At 44.2% G+C, this 17909-nt stretch overlaps 1 long non-coding RNA gene across 6 annotated transcripts in view; it reads right to left on the bottom strand.

Annotated features, from left to right (window-relative positions):
* LOC102152372 overlaps nt 1-17909 on the bottom strand; it is a 36169-nt gene that overhangs the window by 10510 nt on the left and 7750 nt on the right. For all 6 annotated transcript variants that reach the window (XR_005370892.1, XR_005370891.1, XR_005370888.1 and 3 more), the window contains one exon: nt 502-661. This is a non-coding gene — a long non-coding RNA (uncharacterized LOC102152372). The remainder of the gene's footprint in view (nt 1-501; nt 662-17909) is intronic.

Here is a 17909-nt window from a genome sequence, read left to right as displayed (position 1 = left end):
AAGCGTGGCTGGGACAAATGCCCTAATACAAGCAGAGGGGATCTGTCCTGCCAACAGTCACCACTAAGCCCTTCTGCTCAAGGTACATTCATGCTGCTCCCAGATTGCAGTTTCTCATGAGAGATCTGGGTCTCTGCTGGGTGTCCCCTGCCCTCCTTTGTTAATGCTTCTGCTACTTTATGCTCTGCATTGGAGGTCAGCTCAGATTTACTGAGGTAACCAGCACAGAACCACGAGGAAACTACCAGAAGGGATGCTTGGGGGGGGGGGGGGATGCGAATGACAAAGGAGGAAACTCCTTCAGTGGAATTGGTTTTCTTCCTCCAACCACCTGCCCCTCCGTGCCTTTCCCCGAGGTCGATCTCTGAGAACTAATTTCTGCTAAGTAAATAGCAACGGCCACATCAATTTCCTGTCAGCCGCAGCAGCTTCGACGGTTCCCGTCCTTCATTCAAACACGTGAATGCTTTGCCTAAATTGCACATTTCTCATTTAGCGCACCTTGAAGCCGGCCCTGTCGCTTGCCCGCAGTCTCGGGGCCCACTGTTGATGGCATCCGTCGGCTCCACAGAGGCGCGTCGGGGCGGCGCAGAGGACACACTCGAGCACGCCCAGTGACTTCAGAATGAGAAGTCAGCTTCGGAAATTAGGCTTTTAAAATCTGAGGAACAAATGTAGAAACTTACCTGAATATATGTTAGAAAGTCACTCTTTTTTTTAAGACACGAGCCAGAAGTCTGTGGCATTTTCTAAAGGAAAGGCCACATCCTATGAGGTGAACACTTCACGTCTGGGCTAGCTCTGGAGTTTCCACCTGACTTCTGGGGTATGCTTGGCTGGACGCCGGGGCTCTGGGGGGAGCCTCAGCAAGTCACCTGCCCCTTCAAGGCACATGTGACCCAACGGGTACAAACATGTCTGCAGCGCTTTCTTAGATCTTCCTACAGGTAGTTCTTCCAGCAAACGCCCCATGAGGTAGGTATTGAATGCTCTGTCCTTCAGAGGTAGGCACAGAGGCTCGAAGACCTGAGGGTACTTGCCCAAAGCCTCACAGCTCGGAAGGGACAGAGCCTGGCTTGTTGTCAGGCCTCCTGAACCGGGTCCAGGGTACAGCCCACTCCACTCAAGGCAGCCTCGCTCTCAGATGCCTAAAACAATCTGGAATCTACTCTTTTCTGCTAAATACTAGGGCTGGAGGAATTTCTTTCCCCACTGTCTTGTCCTTTGGCCTCGACTGGATGTACCTATTCTTTTGTCTCTTGGCCTGGAGAGGAAAAAGACAGTGATGACAGTGTTCTGAGACTTAATTAACTAATCTCTTTAACATTCGGCTGCCGTGGGCAAGAGGGCCTATGCTACAAGAGTCCCAGAGAATTCTACGCTCAGAGAATATAGCTTTTCGATGGCAAAGATCCTTTAATGCAAAGGTGGGTGGGGGAGAGGCCCTCCCCTCCAGCTGGGCGGGAGGAGAGATGGGCGTCAGGGAGCAGGGGCCCGGTGTGAGCCGGGAAGTGAGCTGGAGGGAGCCTGGAGGGAGGTGTCAGGGGAGCCCCCCTGCAGCCCCCAGGAGCAGCTCCAGCGGCGCCACATGACTGATGGGTGACCTTGGCCCGGGGGCGCCTTGTTTCCTCCTCGTGCACCACGTGGCAGTGGGGGCAGGCTGCCTCCCCCTTCCCCCCCCCCCCAGGTTTGACGTCTCAGCCTTCGCGATAAACCAGGCTAAACGAATTAGCCTGGAAAAAAAAATTAATTGAATTTTAGAGAGAGAATGTTTTGCTTATCTCGTCTTTGCTAACAAACCCGAGACAATGCCGGCGTTGTCGTGGCTTTTCTCCCTCGTCCTTTACAAGTGGCCCGCAATGTGGGCAGGAGCGTGTCCTGTGGGTCACACCCCACGTCCTGAGCCTCCCCGTTTTGCAAGGCCTCCTCGGAGTCCGCTTTTTGTTTGGCATCGAAGCCTGGGGGCTGCTTCCGTATGCTGGCCACGGGGCTTCATATCATTTCTCACCAGGACCATAATCCTGGCTCACTGATTAAGAAGCGGGGGGGCAGGACCTGGGGGGTCACCAGAGTCGGGTCCAGAACATCATGTTTGCATTAAAGTCTCCAAAGTGCCACCTTGTAGTCTCAACCTTGAACGAGCCCCCACTTTCAGGGTAGGGGAAGCAGGAGGCAGCAACTGCAGGGCTGTTTCTGTGAGGCTGAAATTTCCTTTGAGGAAGATGAAGTGATGAGGTTGAAAATAAGTGATGAGGGTTTATGCTTCGTTTATGCAGCCGGACAGTCGGGTCTCAGTGCTCAGGGTGCACTCGCTGGCTGTTATCAGCAGTGTCTGTGATGATGGTGGCCCAACCACACAGGCCACAGATGCCTCTGCTAGACACTGAGAAGCGCTGTCCCCCAGCACGGTCTCCTCAGCCTGTGCATGAATGCTCACCGAGGCACAGTGGTCCTGGGGCTCAGGAGGGGGCTGCTGTCAGCCACAGAAAGAGGCGGCCCATGCCATTGCAAAAGCTGAAACTGAGAGAGGTGCTGGTGGGGCTGGGGGCTGGAACAGCAGAATTGCTCAAAATTAGGTGGCTCTGGTTAGAGCCCCTGGCCCCCCATGCCTTCCCCGAAGGGATCACACAAGTGACAAGGGGAAATTTGGCCAGCTGCTGGCTACTGAGAAGAAGGAGCCTGGGAAAGAGGGCTGAGGCAAGAGCAGTGGGAAATGAGGTCTGTGGTTTCCTCTTTAGAAAAATCCAGCTCCGTAGCCACTGTGATTTCTTTTATGATTTGGGCAAGTAGTCTAAGGCTACTCTGATCAAGGTCAGGTCCCGGGGGAAGCTAACGGACATGTCTTACCTCCAGTGCCTTTCCTCTTCTCATTATCAAATAGGGCTTAAGAGTGTTTGTGGAAGTATTTTTGCCTCTCTTCCATTTATCCCACTTCTGGCAGAGGGAAGATTCTCTGCTGACTGGGAGTTCTAGGGACTCCGTTGCTGTTTTTTTGACTGTAGCACATTTTGTCTGAGACGAGTCAATGCCAGGTGAGATCCTGGGGAGTTCAGCTTAGAATTCTAGCCCCACATTCATCGGGGTGTCCAAGATTGAAAAGTGGGAGGGCAGACATGTGTGGGGAGGCGAGTGGGGCTTACAGGAACAGGCCCCAGGCTCCCAGGCAGGGCCCAGGAGGGCTCAGCCCTGACTATGTTTTTGTCACTGACTCACACACATGAGGAAAGACACGGGGTTCACTCTCTCTGGGTCTCCATTTTCTTGTCCATCAGAAATGTCTCCTAATCCTGGCCTGTCATCCTCATGAAGTCGTTTTAGATTGATTTTGTAAAGCTGGCAGGCAGGATTAGACCATGCCACTCGGCAGAGCTGCTAGGGAAAACTTGCTAGAAGTGATAAAGACTGTGAGGTTATGGGTCAGCCGTGGCCCATGGTGTCCAACACGTTAGCGGAGCTGTGGTCTAGGGAGTGCTAAGTTCTCTTGTTCTAGATGTGAAGGCAGGCTCAGCTTGCATCTCACGGGCTTGGATCGCTAAGCACAGTTAAACTTAACAGAGGGATTTCTATGAACCAGAAACTGTTCCAGTCTCAAAACTGTGTGACATACAAGCAATTATTCTCCCCACTTTGCGGACAAGGACACGTTGGGGCATGTTGAAACCAGGGATCTTTCCCGTATTCGGCAGTATTCAAATCAGGAAGCAGTATTCCAATCCAGGAGGTCTTGCTTTCAGAACCTGAGTGTTGTAGGGAAAGCTCTATGCAAGGGTTGGGGGACAGGAAGCACATGGGAGCGAAGCCTCAGTTCCACTGCTGACATCAATCACTTTAGGCACATCTCTTCACCGCTCTGGGCCACAGGACACCCACCGGTACAATGAGGGGTTTCACAAAGGTCCCTTCTTTCTTTAAAATTCTAGAAAGTCATAGTTTGCCTCTAGTTGGGGACAGAGTCTCCTCTAGAGCAACTGGACAGCCACCAAAACAGAAGCAGAAGAAATCCAGATGTTATCATAACTACCACAAGCATGGCTACCATCGCAACAACTAGCATTTATGGATACTCGCTAAGTGCCAGGCACTAAGCCCTTTGTAGTCCTGTCTCTTAAACAGACTTATTAGTTAAGTGCTAATTTTGCAGGTGCAACAACCACAGCCCAGAAAGGTGAATGAACTCACTCAAGGTCACATAGCTCATAAGTGATAGAGATCTGGGGCATTTCTCGCCGCCCTCTGTCCACCAAGCACACTCCCTTCCAACTTATGACTGACGCTGCAGCACACCCAAGAGCTCCAGAGAAGGTAAAGTTGGGGTTATCACTAGAACAACCTCCCTAAATGCAATTACTGCCCCCAGTTGGGGATAGATATTTGGCCTATGGAAACCTCTTTCAGGCCACCTAATGCTAAAGCTGGGTTCTGGGAAGGACAGGACAACCCTGGGACACCTGGCTTCTACCGTTAGCCACCTTGGGGAACCAGACCTTGGAAACTCATATTGGAGGGATCTGTCCCCACTTTATTCCCTTTGTATTAAATACTGAATTTAAATGTCAGCAGAGAGGTGGAAAATAAATAGGCTTTGCATTGATGGTTAATTGCAGTCCACATTTTCCAGGCAAAATTTAACTGCAGACCAGAAAACTAGTGTAGGTTCTGGGGAGCGGGGGGGCGGGGGGTGGAGAGGAAGGGCCTGGTTTCCAAGTGCTAAGAGGGATGGTGCAGAAAGTGGCGAGAAGACAACAAACATGTACTCTTTAGGTCACAGAACTGCCTCTGGGAAGCTGAGAAGAGGGAGGAGGACGAAATGCTGGAGGATCTATCCATGTCATCAGAGCCAGCAGTACGCTGTGACAGACACCCAAAGCTTGGTGGTGACGTAGTCTCAAACGTTCTTTTTCTCTGGCATCACTGACATCTTACATAGCCCAATGTGAGTTGGAGGCTGGGGGTGGGGGGGGAGGGGAGGATGGTAGGCTCTGCTCTCTGCTCCACCTAGTCATTAGGGACCCAGGCTCCTCTACCTTGTGTCTCTGGCATTACCCCCAAGGCTGGGGGCTCTTCACTGTGTCCTCTGCCTCCAGCAGGAGGAAAGAGAGATCTCATAAATAAGACAGCCTTGCTATCATTACCTGGGCAGTACACCATACTCCTTCTCATATTCCAGAGTGGGAACTAGTCCCTTAGACTCACCTAACTGCAAAAATACTAGGCTTTAGCATATTGGTGCTGCCAGGAAAATGAGAAGCAGGCTCAGTGAGCCTGTGGTATTGTTTCTGTCACATTAAACTTCTGGGTTCCCCAAAAATTGATCCCCAAGCCCTTCCTCAAATGCTAATAAAACCTACTAGGTGAAGGTCTCAAGGAAGTCCCAGGAGATTTCATCCTTTTCCTTGGCATATATCTAAGAGCACACAGAAAAGCTATTTAATGGTTTTGTGGTGGCAAACGGTGCTGTAATACAAATTCTTTTGGTTCTTCTGATCACCATATTTCTGTGGACGAAGACTGAGATCAGTCCATGCATTATGAACGTAATGGTACATTTAATATGATCTATAGCTGATGGCTGCACGTTAGCTTTTTGAGTCTGGCTACTGCATTATCAAAGCTTATGATGGTCATGTGTGCTCATCTTAAGACAGGTACGTTCAATGAGTGGTTCTCAAACATTGAGGTCTTTTAGGATTAGCTGAAAACCCTGTCAAAAATGCAGATGTTTTCCCTCCTACCACCCCAGAGATTCAGATTTGATGGGTCTGAGGTGGGACCCAGAATCTGCATTTTTAAGAACATCTGAGATAAGTCAAAGCACAGTGAGGTCCTGAGGAGTCCAGCTTGAAAATTCTAGACCAAAGATTGCAATCATTCAATGAGACCATAGTTCAGTTCCTCTTCAAGGAGATCATTTTGGAATATACTTGAACTCAGAGAACATCATACAGCTGTTATCACCTTAAAAAATAAATAAGCAGATGGGGCACCTGGGTGGCTCAGTCAGTTAAATGACCCACTCTTGAACTCAACTCAGTTCTTGATCTCAGGGTCATGAGTTCAAGCCCTGCATGAGGCTCCATGCTGGGTGTGGAGCCTACTTAAAAAATAAAAACAAACAAACAAACAAGCAGATATATAACTTGACATAATACACTTCAATGGAAAGCACTCAGTTTTGGCCACAAGTCAGACGACACGGGACCAAGTCTTAACTGTCACTAACAACTCAAACCATGTAAACTTAGCTCAGCAAAACACTTAAAAGTATACTTCCTGTTTCTTCTTCAGAGAGTGGGAGTAACAGCAGCCCCACACTTACCCTACAGAGTCATTTGGATGATCAAATACATTTAAGTAAGGTAGTGCTTTGAAAAATATAAATTTCTATAATAGCAGCAGGTAATATCAATATTAGATAAACTGAGGGAGTTATTTACACTACAAAGCAATCATTTGCCTTACAAAGAGATTCCTTAACATTCTTTAACATTTAAATGCTTGCTTACAAAAAATTAATTGGGGAATAGGGCCAGAGGAATGCACTATTAATGCATTGTTAAAATATTAAGTTAATAAATCAGAACTCAAGTTTTCTGCAATGATGGTCTAAGCCAATAGGTTGATTTTAAACATTCAATTAACATCTACCCATTGCTAAAAGCAAGGTAGAGCTCTAAATAGATCTCCTTCATAATTGTTACTAGTAAAAACAGAATTCCTCCAATTTCTTTCCAATGCCTGCTTCTCAAGAACAATTATTCAGAAAATAGCAGACAGGCTTATCCCCAACACTTGTCTTTGCTCCCACTAATCCTCATCCTGGTTCCTAAACCCACATCTCAGAGAAGCAGGACTGTGCTGTGCTGGAGAAATTGGAGAAATAGCATTAAAGGCCTCCAGTCCTTCCCCTCTGCCTTCTGCCACTAAGGCCAGGGATGCGGAAAGTAGCATTGTAGGTTGTAGCTCTGTCATTGTAGCTAAAGGTGGTGTGAGACACGGGCATCCTTAGGGGAAATGGTAAAGTGAGTATGAATGAATAGAATGAAATAGAGACCAGGAGGACTGCTGCGCTCCATCCAGTTGGGTGGTATGGCTACCTGGAGAGCTGAGCTCAGAAGAATTCTGAAACCATATCTGGGCACATCAGGAAAGACGGCCCTCATTAATTAGTGATTTCTTGGGCAAGAAGTGAGAAGGAACTACAGAGTGCCATCCTTGACTAAGACGATGGCCAAGGAATAGGGAGGGCTGGAAGAAGGGATAGATGAATAGATTTCTGACACTATATGTTGTTTTCTATTAATATTTCCCAGACCTTCATCCTCCAAATCCCATTTCCCACATTCCTCATCAAAACTACAACATGTCGTGCATGTTTATAACTTGTTTCCTTGTCCTTATCTCTCAGCTCCAATCTCTCTCCCACTATCACCTTTAATCTTGCGAACCCTTGAAAAATCCCCTCTGGCCCTTAGAGATATCTTCTGTTCTTTTCTTTCATCTCAAAGTTCACAGTCTGTGATAGTAGGTAAGGTGTTTGTTAACTGGTTTAATTTTTATTTCATTTACTGTACATTGACTATACATGACTCACCAGTTTTCCAGGCCAGATTTTGTCATCCTTGGGTAGCGAGGCCCAAGAGGGCAGGAATCTTGCCGAGTGGTGTTCTCTGTACAGCACTTTGCTGTGGATCTCTGTCCAGGTCCCTGTTTTAGTATTGAGGCACTCATTTTCCCAGAATCTGGCAGTGTTGGCAGCTGACAAGTCTTAGCTCCCTGATGGAGGGTGCCAGCTTCTCTACACACCCATTGGCTATGATGGTGGCTTGGATAAAGAGACTGACATGGATTCTAGCCCATTCTCTTGGGTTCCAGCATAGCCTCATAGGTTCCAGTTTGTCCTACTCCCCCCACTTCACTTTCATCTTCTATTCTGACCACCTGTCTTGCAGACTTCAGGCTCCAACCCCAGACACAGAAACAACAGTTTCACAGAAACAGTGTAATCAGCTCCCATGATAGCATAAAGCCAGATCCCTTTAATAAATGAGTAAATATCATATCATATCATCTTGTTTCTTTTTTTCATAATTAAATCAGCTACAAATGCTATCTATCATTCATCCCTCCATCCTTCCATCCACCTATTTATCATAGTGGTTCTCCTTCTTGATCAAACTCTGATTGATGCAGCCACCTTCTGAAGTTGCCCTCAGGGGAAGGGGGTTGCTGAGACCAAGACGACACCCTGTCTTCCACATTGAATGATGAGTTAATATGGGGATATAAAGGCCCAGCCCTCTTGCTTCCAGGTGGGACAACTCAGAGGGTCTTTCCAGCTCTTGCACTCACTGTGGGGCTGGCTGAGGTCTATTACCACTGTACCACTGTTCAGTGCCTCCATCTATCGAACCTTGCTTTCCTCACGTCCCCATTCACCTTCTTGCCCCCTTGCAGAGACTGATCCCCAACAAATTTTCAATAAACTGCCTACATGTGAACCCTGCCTCAGAGTCTGACTCCTAGAGAACCCAACTGAAGACATGCTTAATTCATTCCCATTCCTTTCAGTCTAACACATTTTTATGTGGCATCTACTTAGGGCCAGGTACTGTGCTAGGCACTGAAAGTACAAAAAATGAATTCATTGCTGCTCCAGGAGAACACATATCTAATGACATAGGCAGAAATATGAGCAGATAATTTCAAGATCTAGGCATGCCCAGGAAACCTGCAATGGTAGCGAATGGCCCCTAAGGTTCAAGAAGGGCTTCCTGGTGCACCTGAACAGAGTCTGGAAGGATCAGTAAAAGCCAGACAAGATGGAAAGTGCATTCCAGACAGAGGGGGTAGCAGGAATGAAGACATGGGGTCCTACAAGAGCAGAGAATGCACCCTGGTGCTACCAGCGGGTTGAGTGTGAGTGGCTGGCGGCATATGGTGGAAGAGAAGCCAAGCCAAAGAACTTGGACTCACTTTATTTTGTGAGCAGTGGAGAATCAGGAGGGAGGAACAGGAGGGCAATGTGGTCAGATTTCTGTTTCAGATACTTCACTCAGGAAGGAATGGTAGATGTAGTGGGCTTGCACATTTATTCTAATCTCCTGGAGAGCCTTCCTACACTGCAGCTCTGCGGTGGCTAGAGAGCTCCAAGTGCACTTGCAGGACTCCACTGAAACTAGGGTTCTGGGTACGACTTAGGTTATATTACACAGAAGTACTCGCCTGAGATTTGGAAGGTGGAAATGAGGCAAGGGGCCTGTGCTGGTTTGCTTGCCAACTCACTCATGGAGGTGCTGGGGTTTACGGCAGTAGTTTCCCGGTCATGGCTGCTTCTCATCATGGCTGTTTCCTAATTGTCATGGCTTCCTGGTTGTACTGGAATCCTGATTATGGCAGTGGCGGCGTGGTTCTGGAGCTGGCAGCTGAAGCTCAGGCTTCTGTATTTGGCACACAACTTTGTGATTATAAAAGAGGCAGTAGTTCCCTTGGTGTCCAGGTTTGAAATGTGGCTGTCAAAAGCCACTTTCAAAAGCTCAACCTGTTTATTCAGCTTTCCAACAATTCTGTAAGCCATTTAAGGCCCTCTAACCAATCCCCTTCCACCCAAACTGGATGGAGTAGATGCTTTTATCTGTGCCTGAATTCTGCTTAATATGGGGACAAGACTAAACTTGTCATAGGGTTGTTGCAAGTGTCTAGGCTGATGAGAAAGAGGGCCGTGGGGGACAGAGAGGAAGGGACACATTAGAAAAACATTTGGAGGGTAAAAGTAGCAGTAAGCTTGGTGATTAATTGGGTGTCAGGGGTCAGAAGTGAGAAAGAAGCAATTTGTTAAGATGACTATTTTCTGACGTGGGGAACTGGTTGGATAAAAATCCAGCTAAGATGAGGACTTCTGGGGAGAAGCAACCTGGGTTGTGGGAGGCAAAGACTGATGAGTTCAGGTGCCCATGGGGTATTCAAATAATTTCTTTTTTCATAATTAAATCAGCTATAAATGCATAATTATTTATTAATATCCATTTCTTCCGTGAATCTGTGAACTTTCCTGACAGTAGGAACCACATCTTGTTCGCATCTGGCACCGTCTGGTACAGAGTAGGTGCTTGACAGACATTTGTTGAATGTTGAATAAGTGCGTCGGATAATAAAAGTCGTAATGATCACACCCGGCACTATCAAGATGAGCAAGCAGTCTCAGGCACTGCGGCTCTGAATAGTGATCACTCAGGAGCCGTTGTTGATGATGATGATGATGATGATGATGATGATGATGATGATGATGTGTTTGACCAGGAACATCTCTATGGTTAGAAAATCAAGCCAGAGGTGTAGGATTTCATCAACATTCCTCCAAAACCCAGAAAAATAGGCCAGAATCTCCTCCTTCAATCAAATTGTACTTCTGTTACATATTCATTAAGTGCCAATCGTGTAGTAGGCCTATTAGGAGGTTTTCCCAGGTGCTTTGCAAATGGAAAGACTTCTGTTGATCTGTCATATACTTAGTGCAATTGCCAGCTCTTGTGAATCAAAGCCAAGTTGACTCCAGTAACCCAGGGTAAAGCATGCCCTCAGCCAGACTGATTTCCTGCAGCTGCTCGCAGGGTACGGCAGCAAGCTGATCATTATCTGCAACGTGGTAATTAGGCTGGGCTGTGATTGGGGCAGGCTTTGTCCCTGTTTAGCTCCCTCACTACAGTACTGAGGGTTTGCTGTACATGCCCTGCCTCCTTCTATGTGGGTGCTTGAGAGGCTATTCTCTGATCCATCAGTCCTGATGATGTTTTTTAAAACCATTTATAATGCCCCCTTATCTTCCCAAAGTGAAATCCACAGACAACGTAACCTATATGCACACATAATTTCGAGTAAATTAGTATCTTGCCTAATGGTAATATCCAGGCACTCAGAAAAATTGATGATGATGATGATGATGATGATGATGATGAGAGTTTGGCCAGGAATATCTCTCTGGTTGGAAGGTCAAGTCAGGGGTGTCAAATTTCATCATCATTCCTCCAAAACCCAGAAATAGGCCAGACTACATAAGGAAGGTAACTCACAATAAAATCATGTGTATCTCAATGCAAAAGATGTACTACTAGTTCTGGGGAAGTGCTCCATGCCTGCACATGTGAAATCCTCATGGATGCGCTTGCTTGCATGTGCTTACGGATGCAGACTGGGAATACATTAGTAGACTGGTGACTGGAAACTCTGACTGGGATCACTGTCAGTGATGTGTTTACTGGAATAGTCAATAGTCCTCTGATAAAGTTCCAAACAAAATAAAGAACAGCCTTTCCTTGATTTGCACAGTAGTCGAATTCCTTGGAAATTAAGTGTACATTATAGTGTAAACAAAATAAAACCTCCCCAAACTCCAAAACTTCAAAACTTTGTGGTAAGGTTCCATGATCAGATGATTAAAAACAGGTCTCTTAACCACAGGAAACAAACTGAGGGTTGCTGGAGGGGAGGGGGAAGGGGGGACAGGGTAACTGGGTGTGGGCGTTAAGGAGGACACGTGATGTGATGAGCACTGGGTAAGACTGTTGAATCACTGACCTCTACCTCTGAAACTAATAATACATTATATGTTAGTTAATTGAATTTAAATGAAAATAAAACAGGTTTCTCATCTGTGTAATTGTCCAGTAGGACAAAGTTATGTAGGACAGACAATTCTTGGCTGTGACAGCAGTCCTGGGCTGTGGTCCACTCAATGCTGGTAGAGTCACTGGATCACTGTGACCACCCAGGAAACTGCTCTCTGCTTTCCAAACGCCCCAAAGGGGCAGCACTACCCCACTGGAAACCACAATATGTCCAGCAAGAGCTCCCCAGTTGGATCTCTCCCTTCAGCAAACTGCCCATTTGAAAAAAATATGGGGCAGGAGGTGTGAGTGAAGGTTTGGGAAGATAACAGGAAACTGAAGTGGCCGTGGATCTGCAATCTGGGCACAAGGGTGAGAGCATAATTGGAATCTACTCAGTGCACATTTTGCAGGAGGCTCACCTCTGGGAAACAAACAAGAGTGGGAGTTCAGTTGCCCTAATGGCTTCGGGTTCTGCAGGGTTTCTGTCTGGGATAGTAGTTTCGCCCAATGACTTGAAGTCACTATCTGGTTTGAAGTATCCGAGTGAAAAGATCATTAAAAAAAAAAAAAAAAAAAAAGACAAAACCCTTTGCTGCAGACATTTTACTAAGGATTAGGGAATACCTGCTTTGGTTCAAATCTCAGCTCTGCTACTCACTAGCTGTGAGCTTGGGTAAATGACTTAACATCTCTGTGCCTCAGCGTTAGGAATAGTGCTCTCATTGTGTTTTTTGAGTGCATAAAGGGTTGTTACGAGAATTCCGTGAGTTCATATTCGTAGAGTACTTAAAATAGAGCCTGGTTAACATAGTAGGCAAAACATATATGCATGTTAAAACAACTGAATACAGTTGACCCTTGTCAACAACACAGGTTGAACTGCACAGATCCACTTATATATGAACTTTTTCCAATAAATATAGCACGGTACCATCAATGTATCTTCTTAGATTTCTTCAATATATTTCTTAGATTTCCTAAATAACATTTTCTTTTCTCTAGTTTGCTTTAAGAATATAGTGGGTAATACATATAACATACAAAATATGTGTTAATTGACTATTATTGGTGCTGTTATTGTGTATTATCAGTAAGGCTTCTAGTCAACAGTAGGCTATTAGTAGTTAGGTTTTGGGGGAGTCAAAAGTGATACGTAGATTTTCTATACCTCGGCCCCCCTAACTCCTGTGTTGTTCAAGGACCAATTGTACATACATTTTCAAAACAATGAAAATGTCTCATTTCTACAAAAAAATATTTGAATAAATGAGGTATTACCAGTAATAAAAAGGGTGACAGATCAGTGACACAACGATTGGCACAACAGTGAAGATACCATAAGCCATTTCAGTGAATGCAGTGACAGTTTGGAGGAGAGATGGGGCCCCCTGAGCTGCACTGGGTGAACCAGTCTGGGCCACCAGGCCCGAGTGATCAGAAGAAATGGAGAGACTAAGGCAGCACAGCCTCCAGCCCATGGGACTGCAAGTGCATCCTGCACCCTGGGGACTTGAGAGATCTTAATTCATGGACCCTCACTGACCAAGCACCTACTGTGGGTGGGTACCATGAGAGAGATGAATGCACTCTTAAGTGTGTGTGTATTATCTTGTGTGTTCTGACTCTAAGGAACTTACAGGGGAGTATGGGAGATGAGATAGTCTGCATCCAAATTATGTTGAGTAACAATTGAATGTTGCTGGTAAAGAATATGGAGTTGGCTTTTGGCCACAGTCCCTCATTTCTGCCTCCAGAGAAGTTATAATAAAGGAATCCATACATCTTCCTCTCTGTGTCTGGCTCCCTCAAAAACTGGGGAATCTCGAACTACTCAAACTTCTACCAATAAAAAGGAGAACAAATCTTACCAGTAGAAGCCCCAAACTGTGTAGGTAACATCTGATTATTGTTTTTTTGTTTTTGTTTTTGTTTGTTTTTTTAGTAATGCTTGGGATTGGAGACTAAAAGGATAATAGAATAACTCCTCAATGATCTAAGTCTCTTAGCATCCTGAAATTTCTACTGCTTTGTTATTTTGAAAGGACTGAAATTTGTCCTGGTCCAACTCTAAATAAAAACTGAGTTTAAAAAAATGGATGTTAATAATGTGTGAGTACTAAGGGAAAAAAAGGAGGGATCACTTTCAGCCCTATTTTTGTCTTACTCTGCAACTTTTAAATAATCAACCCACTGACAGTTGGGACAATACGAAAGTTGTGATCTTGGTAATTTCCATGGCAAACAGTATTGCTCACCAAATATCCCGTATGTGCTCCCACAGTTCTCAGCCTGCCTTGTAGGGCCCGTGAGATCTGTGACTAGTTTCGGCCAATGGGCTAGTGACTCTGGGCTGGAGAGTTTCATGGCTGCTAGTTACCATACCCACTGTCTCCAATTCTCCCTCCTCCAATCCCTGTCACCATGTAAACCCAAAGACTCAATCTTGGAGACATACTGGAAAAGTCTAGATCCCTGAGTCATTGAAGAGAGGAGAGCTGCTCTGAACAGTCACTTGAACTCAGAGAAGATTTTTCATGAGCAAGAAATCATCTTTTGTTGTCATAAGCAGCTGAGATTTGGGGAATTATTTGTTACCATAGCCTGTCCTGACTAATATAATTCTGTCTCCACGATGCCTCCAAACCACCCCTGTTCTGTTCTCCTCTCTCTTGCTTTTCCCATTTCCTTAATTGCCTCTCACTTTGAATCCACATTTTAGTTTCTCTTCACTCTGCTCCCTCAAGGCTTAGGAAATCAGGGGATTTGGCTTTGTTGTTCTGGTTGACCCAAGCACATTCAGTGTGAGACTTCTGGCATCTGCTCTCTGAAGGTTGACCATGGCCAAGGCCAAAACCTGAGTGACCTGGAGGCCAGGCAGTTCTTGACATCTCCTGGGAGGTAGAAGAGTGAGCTCAGATAGGAACTATCACAACTAACTGTCCTAATCTCATTTGGGGACCAGGTTCTGTAGGAGCTAGAGTGCAGATAACAGAGGGGGCAGGACCTCCTTGACTTGACTGTAGCTCCTAACATAGGCTCTGGGACATAGAGGGGCATGATAAATACTGGAACAAATTGATTAGTTTTTTGAGGTTCTGGTTTAAGCAATATGGTGCAGTATGAGATTATGTGTCACTTAACTCATCCTTTACATATCTAGAGAACACAGAATAGTAGAAAGAACACTTGGCTAGAGGTCAGCCAACTATAGTAAAATCTGGCTTTGTTTAATAAGTGTGTGACCTTGGTCAAGTAACTAAGCCTTTCTGGGACTCATTTTATCCATCTGCAAAATGAGAGGATTGGAACAAGCAAATATCCAGATCCTTACTAATTTTAATTGTCTTCGATTCTGTAAGTCTGAAACCTACAATCAAGCTAGTGTAATAAATATGTTTGCATGCCTGTGAATTCTAGTGGGTCCTATAGTCCCTTTCAGGCACTGGCTATATTTTAGGAAATTATAACGTTTATTTAAACTTTCATACTTGTTTATTTTTTACTTATATTTTCTTTTTTTTTTCAAATATACATTTGAGTTACACGAATCAAAAACAAAACCAAGGGGCACCTGGGTGTCTCAGTTGATTAAGCATCCAACTCTTGATTTCAGCTCAGGTCATGATCTTAATGGTTGTGAGAGCAAGCCCTGTATCAGGCTCTGTGCTCTGCTTGAGATTCTCTCTCTCCCTCTCCCTCTATCCCTCTTCCTCACCACATCCTCTCTTTCTCTCTCTCTCTCTCTCTCTCTCACATAAATAAACCTTTAAAACAAAAGCTTCACTTCTTATCATGATAAGCACTGAGTAATGTATAGAATTGTACCACTATATTGTACACCTGAAACTAGTGTAACACTATGTGTTAACTATATGGAAATTTTTAAAAAGTCTCACTTCTATCTTTGTTTCTCTTCATTCAGTTAGGTAACTATTTTTATTAGCGTCTTATCTATCCTGACAAGTTTTCTTTATGTTATCAATTAATATTTTGAATTCCCTCTTTTTCTTTGCATAAAAGGCAACATTTAAATATATTAGTTCCTTGTTTGCTATTCTCACTTCAGAAAACATGCTGGGACTCTTCCCATATCAAACTACAAAGATCTTCATTTTGTATTGCTGCATAGTATTCCATTGCATGATGGACCATAATTTATTTGACTAGCTCCCCAACCAAGGAATATTTGGGCTGTTACCAATATTTTGTTATTTCATTGCTATAATATATAATCATATATGTGTATATATATATTATATATATATATTATATATATATTATATATATATATCAAGCATGTATAAGAGATTTCTACAAGTAGGATTGCTGAGTGAATACATAATTCTACATTGTGGTAGCTATGGACAGATTCCCTATCACAAAGTAGTGCCATGCTGCATTCCCACCAAAAGTGCATGACACATCTGTTTCCCTACAGCCTCACCAACAGAGGATGGGGTCATACTTAGACTTTTACTAATCTGATAGGTGAGAAATGGTATTTTCACATAATTTTTCATGTGTATTTATGTTGTCTGTGAGGCCAACCACCTTTTTGTATATTTCAGAACAATTTGCATTTTACCTTCAGTGTCATGTCCTAGGCTCATTTTTCTATTGAGTTTTTGGTCTTTTCTCTTTTTAGAAGCCCTTTATATATTAGAAACATTAATGAGCTGAAATCATTTTAACACTTTTATTTTGTGGTTTTATGGCTTTAAATTATTTTAAAGAACTAATAACTATTGAGATAATTTATTTAATAAATAAATATAAGGAATTCTACTCTATGCCAGCTGTTGATGAGGAAAATGAGTAAGACAAAGACGAGGGGTTCCAAAAAGTCACTGGGCCAGTGCAGTTTAAAATACAATCTAGTGTAAGATATAATAATAGTATCTAGGGGCACCTGGGTGGCTCAGTGGTTGAGCATCTGCCTTTGGCTTGAGTCATGATCCCAGGTCCTGGGCTCGAGTCCCACATTAAGCTCCCTGCGGGGAGCCTGCTTCTCCCTCTGCCTGTCTCTGCCTCTCTCATGAATAAATGAATGAAATATTTTAAAAAATAGTATCTGATAATTTTTAAGGTTGTATTAGTTGGTGAAGAAAACATAAAAATAACAATGCCTTTAGCAAAACAAAATTTCTGTCCCATAAAAGTCTAGGTGAGTGGTCCAGGACTAGTATTGGGCTCATGGTGTCAGAAACCTAGGCTCTTTATGTAGCCTCAGCTCATGGCTCAAGACAGTGCCAAAGACTTCCTATCACTTAAGGGTAGTTCTAGGGAGTTGATCTAAGGCCGTTCCACTTATAACCCATTTCACCAGAACTTAGTCACATCAAGTTGCAAGGGAGGCTAGAATTGTTCCGGGTTACTGTGTGCCTGCTAAAAATTGGGATTCTGTGACAAATTAAGGAGAATGGATATTGGGGTTCAGTCTGAATCTGCCAAAAAGTAAATGGGAAAAATATTGGTATTCTCATTATAAAGGATAAAAAAATAACTTTCTATCTGTTCAAGATGCTGGACTGAGCACATTTTCTACCTGTTACCACACACACATGCATACACACACACATACACACACATAGAGAGAGAGGAAAAAACCCATAAACACATAACAGCAAAGAACATGGAGAGGGGACACTATAAGTGGATGAGTAGTTTTAGCAAATTTCTTGCAGCCAGAAAGTACATGCAAGAAAGTTTGGTAGGGTTCACAGTAGAGAATGGATTCGATCATCTAGAACTTGGGAGAAGCTCTGGGCCTGAATTGGCAGGGAAGGCAGGAGAGAAGACTGAGAACTGGAACTGAAAAATGAGGACTGATTAAAGGTTCATATATGAAACAATTGCTCCCCACTCCCACCCACCCCTTGTGGTATTGTGTAGATATTGTGTAGATACAATATCTACACATAGATTGCATGACTGCCAGGACATGATGTGATCACCACTAGAAAAGATAAAAAGAAAAAGATTTATATATCTTATAGAAATTCTAAAAATGGCATGAGACGAATTTAACTCGTGTGATTATTAGTAGCACGGAATACAATCCTTCTTATTCTTTCTTTCAGAAGTCTCCAGAACAGGAGTCAGTTCCCTATCCACCCCATTAGAACAAAGCTCATTTAGTCAACAAGCCCTATATACCCAGAGCTACTAATTACTACTTCCTCATTCTTAATTATCAATGGACAATCAAGGTTACAAAAAACAATTACCTGAAAATCGCACCCTGATGAAACAAAAATAACTCAAGAACACAAAAAAACTTTAAAGAAATTCTCATCAATATCTTGA

The sequence above is a fragment of the Canis lupus genome, chromosome 15 (assembly GCF_011100685.1).
Source record: "Canis lupus familiaris isolate Mischka breed German Shepherd chromosome 15, alternate assembly UU_Cfam_GSD_1.0, whole genome shotgun sequence".
Classification (NCBI taxonomy): domain Eukaryota; kingdom Metazoa; phylum Chordata; class Mammalia; order Carnivora; family Canidae; genus Canis; species Canis lupus.
The sequence above is the reverse complement of the archived record's forward strand: the minus strand, read 5'-3'. Positions and strand labels throughout refer to the sequence as shown.